The sequence below is a fragment of the Sinocyclocheilus grahami genome, unplaced genomic scaffold (assembly GCF_001515645.1).
Source record: "Sinocyclocheilus grahami isolate Dianchi unplaced genomic scaffold, SAMN03320097.WGS_v1.1 scaffold848.1, whole genome shotgun sequence".
NCBI classification, from domain to species: domain Eukaryota; kingdom Metazoa; phylum Chordata; class Actinopteri; order Cypriniformes; family Cyprinidae; genus Sinocyclocheilus; species Sinocyclocheilus grahami.
This window is the reverse complement of record NW_015506027.1, coordinates 180,161-191,976: the sequence shown is the minus strand read 5'-3', so window position 1 is coordinate 191,976 and position 11,816 is coordinate 180,161.

Here is an 11,816-nt window from a genome sequence, read left to right as displayed (position 1 = left end):
ACAATGTCATACGTTTCATCCTGTTAAGAATCCTGTATTTGATTGCCATTGTGTAAATAATCCAACTAAGAGTTTAGTTTAAGTCTGACTTGACCAGAGCAAATTTCAGAAAGTCTAGTACAGAGACACTTCCATAAACTACTACAACACAAGCATATTACATTTTTTAAAAGTTACAGAGCTCCAAAGGTCCTACATACCAGGAATGATCCAAATGGAAGCTGGCCTATGTGTCAGGATTAAATGCTTTTGCGCAAATTTAAGAGAAATTTCCTGTCAACATCCATCCCTGTCATACACTAAAACCTTTCACTCTGTCTTCTCCACAGATCAGAAGCAACATAAGGCGTTCAAAACACTGACTGTGAATCACATACTCACTCTGACCTTATGTTTGCTACAGCCTTTCAATTTTGGCGGCTTCCCCAGACTTATACTTCCCCGGAGTGCACTTGTTGCTCCGGCCTCCCTGAATCATCCTGGTGTGCACTCAGGGTCAAGGAAAGGGGAGACCAGTTCAATTTGGATTTCAGCCCAAAACCTCACTATACAATTTTTTCCCTATGAAAACAGCCCCAATACATGCCTCATAATCACCTTTATAATCCCAGAAGGTCAGGAGGAGTTCTCTTCATTCTGAAAGTCTGAGCTACTCTTAGATAGGTAGTGCCACCAAGTCTAAGTGAGGGCTGAAACACTTTAATCTTTTTTATCCTGTACAAAGAATCAAAAACATGTTTGATCAAAACTGAGGGCATCTAACTTAAAAGTCATTTTTTATTGGAGGTGGTGAGCAGCAACCTAAATAGATCTAAAGGAAGGTATACTGGTCTTTGTTGCTTTGGTGGCAGTGAAGTTAATGTATCTAGATGAGGACAAACTAACAAATGACATTGGTATAAAAAATTCTGTCTCTTTTTAGTTTTGCAGACATCAAAGCATCGCTACATTGCTTTCAGACCTGGATTTCAGTTACTTTGTTTGACTTTATCTATAGAGTAGGAGTGGATGTTGTCTTGTCTTATAGGCAATTATTTTACAATTTATATACATTAGTACATTGGTGTGCATATTGTTGATGTAGGTTATATGTAAGCAATAAGGTACAAGAGGCTGTGTTGTATCACAGTTTTCACGATACAGCACGGCCTGGAGTACCTTATTGCTTTAAAAAAATGTTTGCCACACAATAAAAAATATTAAAACCAAATTTTCACGTATTCAAATGTTACTTTTTTGAAGCAAGTTCGTTAAATGCTGTCCTTCCTACAGTGTAAACTGATACACATACAGAATCATACCTGAAACAGAAAACTAATAAATTCAGTAATATTCCCTCCTCACTTCGGAAACTGTAGGCTTCCACACAGACGCGCGCACACATCAACACATCTCCGCATGAGAAGCGTTTATTAGACAGGGTAAGGGCCAAGGGAGGGGTCTCAAAGTTAAAGGGATACTCCACCCCAAAATGAAAATTTTGTCATTAATCACTTACCCCCATGTCGTTCCAAACCCGTAAAAGCTTCATTCGTCTTCGGAACAAAATTTATGATATTTTGGATGAAAACCGAGAGGCTTGTGACTATACCATTGACTGCCAAGTAAATTACACTGTCAAGGTCCAGAAAAGTATGAAAGACATCGTCAGAATAGTCCATCTGCCATCAATGGTTCAACCGTAATGCTGTGAAGCGGCGAGAATACTTTCTGTACGCGAAGAAAAAAAAAGAAGATTTTATTCAACAATTCGTCTCCTCTGTGTCTCTCCGCATCACCGTAGCGCCATTTTGGAGAATATCCGCTGAACGCAAGCAGCGTACGCTCTTCTGTGTCAGCCGCGCTGCACGGATGTGCTGTTTTCGTTCAAATCAAAGAGTAAATACACGTAGAAAACATATCCTTGTGTCACGGCTGACACAGAATGGCGTATATTATAGGAGTGGAGCATCCCTTTAAAGATGAAAGATGCAACATAACGCCAGCAGGGGCCACTCATACTTCATTAAATAAATAACAAACAGTTAATTCTGCAGAAATACATAATACACGGAACAGTTTTAATGTTAGATTATTGATTGTTTATGTTGCTAAGGTTGGTTGCTAAGGTTGCTCAGTGATACACAGAACGTTGGGTGAAGCTGTGCTGTATCGTGAATAAACCGTTTTATAAACTGAAATAAACAAATAAATAATTATATAATCTATATTTTTGTCCTCTTTTCTAGTGAAAAGAACAGTAAACAAAGTTCTCAAAAAGCAAATGTACGCAATTTACTTGTTCTTTGTTGTTTAAATATATATATATATTTTTAGTAGAAAACAAGAAATTAATAGGGGAGCATCCCTTTAAAGATGAAAGATGCAACATAACGCCAGCAGGGGCCACTCATACTTCATTAAATAAATAACAAACAGTTAATTCTGCAGAAATACATAATACACGGAACAGTTTTAATGTTAGATTATTGATTGTTTATGTTGCTAAGGTTGGTTGCTAAGGTTGCTCAGTGATACACAGAACGTTGGGTGAAGCTGTGCTGTATCGTGAATAAACCGTTTTATAAACTGAAATAAACAAATAAATAATTATATAATCTATATTTTTGTCCTCTTTTCTAGTGAAAAGAACAGTAAACAAAGTTCTCAAAAAGCAAATGTACGCAATTTACTTGTTCTTTGTTGTTTAAATATATATATATATATTTTTAGTAGAAAACAAGAAATTAATAGTAATTAGAATTGTTTTTGGTAATTTAAAATTGTATTGTGATTAATAACTGACATTCTTCCACTGTTTTGCACACACAGAGATTGGATCTGCATTATCTGCATGTTTCAGTTTAACAAAAACACTCTTCTCATTTTCTCTTTCTTGTTATTCTCTTTCTTTTTCCCCAGACGGTGTGTTTAACGCTGTCCATCTTACTTCAGAGCCTGGCAGACCATCAGTCCAAGATATCAATATTTTTGTTCCCTCTGTTCTTTGTGTCTAAGTGGACACAGACAAACCCATAATAAAAAGTAATATCTGTGTTATCACAACAACCATTTTGCATCTTGTATTGTTTTTTTCTTCTTCTTCACAGTACGCTGCATAAAAATACAACACAATCTTAAACAGATATTTATTTATGCTGCCTTGAGAGGACATAATGTGGGGGAAAAGGTTGCTCAAGCTGGTTACTGGAAGGATGTCAGTTTGATTCCTTCAAGCATATTTTGTGGTTGTCATTGCATCCTTTGAGCACAGCCATTGTGTCCTTGAGTGAGGCAGTTAACCCTAGTTGCTCCACAGCAATTATCTGTGAAATGTACTATAAGTCCTTTGGATGAAAGCATCTGCTACTGTAAATGACAACTCAAGAGATGACAAAGAAGACAAATGCAACAGAAAAGATTCAAAAATCCATTCGATGATGACGTCAATCCACTAAGAGTTTATTGAAAGAAAAAAAAAATCACAAGCACACTTTTCTTTAACATCTTAAAGGGAGAGTTCAAAAATGTAAATTCTGTCATCATTTACTCACCCTCTATTTTAAAAACCTGTATGAGTTTCTTTCTTCTGTGGAACATAAAAGATGATTTTGGTAATCAAAAAGTTGATGTTGCGCATTCCCATTGACTTCCATAGCATGGACAAAAGTACTATAAGTCAATGAGGACCATCAACTGTTTGGTGACCAGGACCATCAACTGTTTGACCATCAACATTTCACAAAATATCTTCTTTTACATCCAGCAGAAAAAAAAAATCATACAGGTTTAGAACAACTTGAGGGTGAGTAATTGACAGAATTTAAATTTTTTGGTGAACTATCCCTTTAATAGTAATCATCAACCACCCATTGTGCACCACTGAGATTTAAATTAAATCTGCCATTGTCAATGAACCCATCACCCATCCAACTGAGCAGCATTTTCTTTTTTGCTCTCTCTCTCTCTCATACACATAACCATAAACAAACACAACCTTCACTACACAATGTGACTTGCTCAAGTCAATAATATCCTGCCAAATGTCAACATGTAGGCTGAAATTAAAATGCTTGTAAAAAAACAACAACAACAAAAAAAACATTGTTTTAAGGTCATATGATTACAGGCCTTGTAACACTCCATAACCACATTATTTATGTAAATCATGCTTAACAGTTGCATTTGAAAGGAGGAAATGGTAAATTATTGTTTGTCCTTGTTAAAAGAGATCGCTGTCAATGGCATATGTAATTAGTTAGCCTGAATCTCCTTCTATCGGACCGTATCTGATTTCTGTCAACAGGCCTCGCTGTACATCTATATCCCTGCCTTTGCTTTGAATTGCTGGTAAAAAGCTGTGGGTACTCTAGAGAGTCTGCATGCTAGTGTATGTGTGTGTGTGTGTGAAGTGTGGTCAACGATGAAGAAGAGAAATTAATATCTTTCAGCACTGTCGATATGAGACACCACATTTAGAGCCCTTTGAAGGAACCCAGGTGCAGCGACCTGGTACCATTAATATGTACTCACTCTCACATCATCCCAAACTCACACAAGTTCACTAAGGTAAATTTTTTAAGTATTTTTATTACTTATAAGTATAAGTATATTATACTATATAAGTATAAATATTCTGATAAACGACATTAGACACCATTGGCTCTTGCATGTTAAACCTGCCACAATGCTTCTAATGGAAGCACATGGCTTCGGAAAACTTTAAATATAGCACATAAGTCATATGGGCCACGTTTATGGTGTTTTTTAGTACATGCCACATATAAAAAAACTAAAAAAGAGGGAGAGAAAAAAGAAAGAAAATAGAGAAAATCAGGTTTAGAACAACATGGGGAACAAGAAGTAAATACTGACATCATATGGGTATATTTTATTTTAAGGTGTCCTTGTTACAGTGTAATTATACATTTAAGTACTAAATCATATTAATTAACAACACATACTTACTATAGGGCTAGGATTAGGGTTAGTTGCATGTATAATTTATTGCTATTATTAAAGTAAGTATATGTAACGTATGACAAGGACACTGTAAAATAATTGTTACCTAGAATTTTGTTTTCCCTGTAAACTTGCTAGCCTTATGGCCATCGAAGTCAGATACTGTGGTTCCAATGGTCTAGTAGGAACTAGAAGTGAGGTGTTACGACATGGGGAATGAAGTGCATAAAGAGGTTTATCTCCACACTGACACAAATGAAGGTACTAACTAAATACAAAGTACAAACAAGCAAAAAGGAAATAAACAAAATGTAGATATAGTTCTCAAACTCAGCACCTTCACTGGGCTACACAAAACTATAAAAAAGCTAGAACTAAACAACACTTATCTGGGCACAGTCCTTGATGTTTCATAAGAATTTAATGGAATTAACTCTTCATCTACAATTCATATTTCAATACATAGCCATTTGAATAAACAAAAGACAGTAACTACCACAAGCAATTGTAAGCAATTCAAATCAAATACATATACTGTATGCTCGCTAACAGAACGAACCCAGGAACAGCAAGATGAATAGGTAAGTAACAATATGATGACTGTCAGTATCAAGCGGCAACCGCCCGCTCTCTCTCTCTTCCAACACGGAAGTAGGGATGGGCATATCGATCCTAAGTATCGATATGTCGATACTGACGCGAGTATCGAAATGCTAGCCTTATGGCCATCGAAGTCAGATACTGTGGTTCCAATGGTCTAGTAGGAACTAGAAGTGAGGTGTTACGACATGGGGAATGAAGTGCATAAAGAGGTTTATCTCCACACTGACACAAATGAAGGTACTAACTAAATACAAAGTACAAACAAGCAAAAAGGAAATAAACAAAATGTAGATATAGTTCTCAAACTCAGTACCTTCACTGGGCTACACAAAACTATAAAAAAGCCAGAACTAAACAACACTTATCTGGGCACAGTCCTTGATGTTTCATAAGAATTTAATGGAATTAACTCTTCATCTACAATTCATATTTCAATACATAGCCATTTGAATAAACAAAAGACAGTAACTACCACAAGCAATTGTAAGCAATTCAGATCAAATACATATACTGTATGCTCGCTAACAGAACGAAACCAGGAACAGCAAGATGAATAGGTAAGTAACAATATGATGACTGTCAGTATCAAGCGGCAACCGCCCGCTCTCTCTCGTGAAGCCAACGCGGAAGTGACTTAAACTGTAATTCGTCAACTGGCCGCTAGAGGCTGGCTGCAAAAGGTAGTCAGTCCCATAGACTCCCCATATTAAAATGCCCAACTTTACAGCAGAAAAAAATATGTTTACAGCCTGGTTCAAAAAATTATTTTGGTCTATATAGAGTCCACTTGAGTGACAGGTGGATTGCCACTGCTGTCACCACCGTCGAGCTAGGTGGGCGTGGTTTCAGCAACTAGCTCCCGCCTTTTTGCCCATTTTCGATCATCCGGGAGTGATGTGCGGTGACGCGCTGCCAAGATGGCGACGGCCGGCTCTGCCCACTTTGAGCTTAAAAAACTCTCTTCAGGAACTTACGGGTGACGTCACGGACACTACGTCCATGTTTTTATACAGTCATTGGCCATTATCTAATGGCAAATAACCAAAACAATTTTTATATACCAACAAATGTTAAGTCATTGTAGTTGTTATGCAAATAAACTTACAGTACAAATAAACAATGAAAGAAATCAAACTTTAAAAATTGCAGTGAATTATATAACCAGTCACAGTGATTACATCCATAGAAAGATGGATGTAGACACACATAGATGTAGACAGAGGCTTATCGAGAGTATACTAATATTGTATCACTTACACACCATAGGCTTACATAAATTACTAAAGAACTTGTACACACAGGTAAACCAACAGCCATGCACTAAAACGGCGCTCCAGTGATGATGTCATCTGACAGATCACCATCACATTTCCTCTTTTTGTCCTCACAAATAGTAAGTTAGGTCCCTTTTTCTTATATAGTTTTTTAATAATTGAGAATAGTCAGTTCTCAGCAGGTCGATGGTCAATTGTGAAAAAAGTCTCAAAGTTGATTAACAATAAATAATCGAGAAAGTTTGGGATGAATATAAAAATTGTAATATTCATTACATTAATGAGCATATACCCTGATTAAATATTCAATCATTTCTCTAACTCTGCTAAATGACTAAATGTTCTCTAACTCTGTTTATGTGAATAAGTAAAGGTAGGCATCATTTGCTGTGCACTAAATATGAAAAGCCAATATAACCAATACGACTTCTGAGAGAACTCATCTAAACGTATAATTTCTCATTGTAATACAGTCATACATAATTCACGTGAACAATGATATATGCAACAAACACTGCTAACAAGTAATGAGCGCAAAACATCTTGACACAAATCATATCGTACAGCGAGAATCCGATCTTCTAGACACCCACAAGCAATCATCCATCCATATCTCAATGAATCAAAATAAGGTCAGGAGATTTCATTTTAATAATGATTTAGAATAATACATCAAATGATGCCTCTCAGGTCATACGAGTTCACAAGCTCCTATTGTATAAACAGATATTAGATTTACATAGACAGATTGCATACATTGCATTTAATAATAGTTGAGATAGACAGTTTTTCAGTTTTCATCTAAACCATCACACCATCCTTATGCCTTGAAACGCTTTTTGCAGTTAAATAATAGACACTACTATGTATACCTGAAGGCAGAGGTATTCCATGCTCCCCGGCGCCTGAGTATTGATCCTGCAATAGTTCAGTATTCAACGCTCCAGTAAACAGTCCCCACAGAGATCTAGTCATCTCATGAATTTGTATGATTGATCAAAATAAGGTCAGGAGATTTCATTTTAATAATGATTTAGAATAATACATCAAATGATGCCTCTCAGGTCATACGAGTTCACAAGCTCCTATTGTATAAACAGATATTAGATTTACATAGACAGATTGCATACATTGCATTTAATAATAGTTGAGATAGACAGTTTTTCAGTTTTCATCTAAACCATCACACCATCCTTATGCCTTGAAACGCTTTTTGCAGTTAAATAATAGACACTACTATGTATACCTGAAGGCAGAGGTATTCCATGCTCCCCGGCGCCTGAGTATTGATCCTGCAATAGTTCAGTATTAGACGCTCCAGTAAACAGTCCCCACAGAGATCTAGTCATCTCATGAATTTGTATGATTTAATTCCCTGTGTGATAACATTGATCTGTTATATTAGATGGACTACAGCCTGAGTAATCTAATGTAGAGGCGAGGAATGACAGAAATGCAAGATAATTCTAATCTTTTCTTCTGTTAACAATGGCTGTAAGCTATTTTAGTTCTGATGTGTAACAATGGTTGTATTTACAGGAGGAAGGAATGATGAGGAATACACACTGTGCTGTGTCCTGCTGTACTTTTAAAGTGTAAATACATTCTGCTATCACATGGGCACACTGTAAAAATGATTATGAGTATGTTTTACAATAAAATACAATTTTGGTTATTTAAACTTCTACATTTCTTGTTCAATTCAGTGTTTTACATGACATTTCTTTGTAATTGTTTGTGAAATTTACTAGCAATTTCTGTGAAACGTTTTTTTTTCCAGTTCAGTGAAAATTATTACATTTCTCACATAATTTATCTTTTCTTAGTCTCTGACAAGCTACTATAGAGGTTTTCTGTTTTGACATAGCATTGGTTATTGCCAACTTATTAATTTATTAATTTAAAACCAATGGAGGGCCACTTTCTGAATACGGACATAGATAAATTTGTCATTTCAATTGATCTAGACACATACAGATAACAACTTTGCTTTACACCCCTAGAAAATACAAACGTCACTTTAGACAGTGTCTAGATAACAAGTCACAAGAAGCTATGCAGTACTGATTTTACATCGTTCCTTACAATTGGATGGAACAATTCTACCATGAAAAATGTGACATTTTTCCCGCTTTTTGGAGCATCTTGTAACCGTCAGATCCTCACATGCGCAAACACATCAATTCTGTTTACAGCTTGATGATATTCTAATTGAACAGAACATTCATACAGAAATCAAGCTACATTTGCTGCCATTAATCAAAACCATCCTGTGACATTTAGCTAATTGGACGGAAATTTGTGTTCGCTATACACAGAGAGTAAGCAAAAGGCAGAGAACAAATTACTGGTGAAGTTCATGGTTTAACATTTGAGGGCCTTAGCATTTGACTGGATGATGGATGGAGTTCGATTTCAGAGCTCACTGAAGTGTCTGTTTAAATAAGTGTGGGGATGTAAGTAGTTTTTAATAATGCCAAGTGATGTGGGATTAAGTGTACATCTACAGAGCAGCGAGACTCAAAGGTAAATGTATATGCGTAGGCTATGTATATGACTAATCAGTGACGTGCTTCTTTCACACTGTTTTCTTAAAACAAATGCAAGACTGGTGTAAATGCTTTAGCGAGATTCAAGGGTGGAGCTGAATTGAACCTTTCTTTGTTTTTCATTTAACAACACTTCCTTAACCAAATCTACAGTGCACATTTTCTACAGGGAAAATCCCTATTGGGTTATGTGGGGTTAAGTGCTTTGTTCAAGGACAATTGTGGCAGCCTACAATTTTTGGACTACTAGCATAGATCATTAACAACTTAGTCATGCTACCTCTCTTGCATTTTCAAGCTCAGGAGAATAGAGTCTTCTTAGACCAGCATATTTTGAGTTTTAAATGGAAATATCCACCATACTCATATGCTGGTATCCTCATCAGACTTCTTTAGCCAACAAACTTCACCATGCAGGACCGTCATGCCGGGGACTAAATTTACTTACAATCTAATAGGTTTGACTAGTAAATAGTAATGGTATAATGGTTCATGACCAACAAAAATCACACCAACATAAATTAGCATAGACATTCTTTAACATGACATGCAAGGGGAAACATACTGTGGCCATGAAATAAGATTTTTTTCCAAGGACCAAGAATTCATTTTTATTTTAGGTACATCTTGGCCACGCTGTACTAACCACTTCCCTCATTTTAGTGAAATTGTGACAACATTTTGACAAAATGACTTTAAAAGTCTAAACTTGAGAACTGGGTCAGTCTGATTTGCCATTTTTCATTGGGCACATTTTTGTGCTAAGCTCTGTAACTTTTTTTTTTGTTTTACTTTTACATTTTCTTTTCAATATATTTTTAGCTTAATGCAGCCATCCATGCATATAAGACACACCCACATCCATATACAGATAATTTTTTAAAATTCCAACAGGTACAGATACTGTAATGGCTTTACAGCATACCTCACCCAGACATGCATACATAAAAAAAACAAAAAACAAGACATCAGGGGAGAGAGTCAGGACAAAACCAGAAGGTGAGTTCAGTCGATCTGTCTGGTTTTCCTATGAATTAATTAGAGAACAGTCCATTTCTCTGGGCATTATGTGTCTTTCTTATGAGGAAAATGAGGGAGTTTATCTCCTGCATTCCTTTTAGGCCATAAAACCAGTGATATCAGCATTGGTTACCATGGAACCAGAGGCCTGTTCTGCTTTTCTGAGGTGTTAGGTGCATTTCGGGGGAAGGGTCCATAGACCCTCGTAATTGGCCATTTGGTTAGGTGATGGGGAGTTCGATATTATTTGTTAAATATAACAAAAAGTTGTGTGTCTGATTGGTCCAAATGCTACATGGGTCTGGCTTCCAGTCTCATCTGCGTCCACTCCTTCCAGCTATTTTTAGCTGAGCAAAACAGTTCGTTTTGCTGCTTGATATTGAAAGTTGGTGTGTCTTATCATATTATTTCAATGTATTATCTTAATTATGAACACACTGGTTTGTAGTGCAAACAGTTTTACAGTTTACTGCACGTTGTTATTCTCCTCGTTATTTACCTATAGCGGCTAATGAACCGGAAGTCTCACCCATAGGCTTACTTCTGCGTTGAAGAAAAAGGTGGATAGCCCTGCTACTCTCTCACACACAAACACCAGAACTGACATGCACTGACACCAATGGGTAACATACACACTGAAATGATACGATGTCTGAAATAAGATTCATGCTACATGTTCTCACACACTACAAGCATGACCTCACAGAGGGTCAACACCCAAACAGTAGTCAAGGCGTTCCGCAGTTCATCACTGTCTCTGTGTGATAGACTCTGAACTCTTGTCTCCTCAGCTGGTGTGAGCAAAACAAGCCTTGGTGTAGCATGAGGTCTCAATGTGGTCAGGCTGAAGATAGTCTTGAATAATTGGTCTATCAGTTGAGCAGGGACGTTTCTGAATGCAATGGATAACTGATGCTAGGACGGCACAGACTGTTTGTCTTAGTTTGCGGTGACCTCCAGTTGTCCCTTAGAAAAGCCCATCAGTATAAGCACCACAAAGTAAAAGGATAGTCTGTTCCAGGCTGAGTTCTGGGACCTGCACTGCTTTGAATTAGAATTAGAGGACAGGTTGAGTCATGTCAGAGGTTGTGTGTGTGTGTGTGTGTGTGTGTGTGCAATGTTGGGGAAAGTTAATTTTAAAAGTAATGCATTACAATATTGCGTTACTCCATAAACCAGAGCAGCGAGTCCAGTGACCGTGCGCAGCAAAGCCCGAGCTGTCTGACGCGCTCTTTACTAATTCAAATGTTGCCGCTTCAAACGACAGGTTTTACGGCAGGACATTCGAACGCTCATTGGCTCTCGCCTGTATTCGTCACAGATTGTGACATGCCGTGTTTCTGGTGAGATGTGTTTGAAGGATGCGCCACGCATTCCTTCACGAGTTCACGGAGTGGATCGGGGAAATTATCTGGATAATATTTTCGGC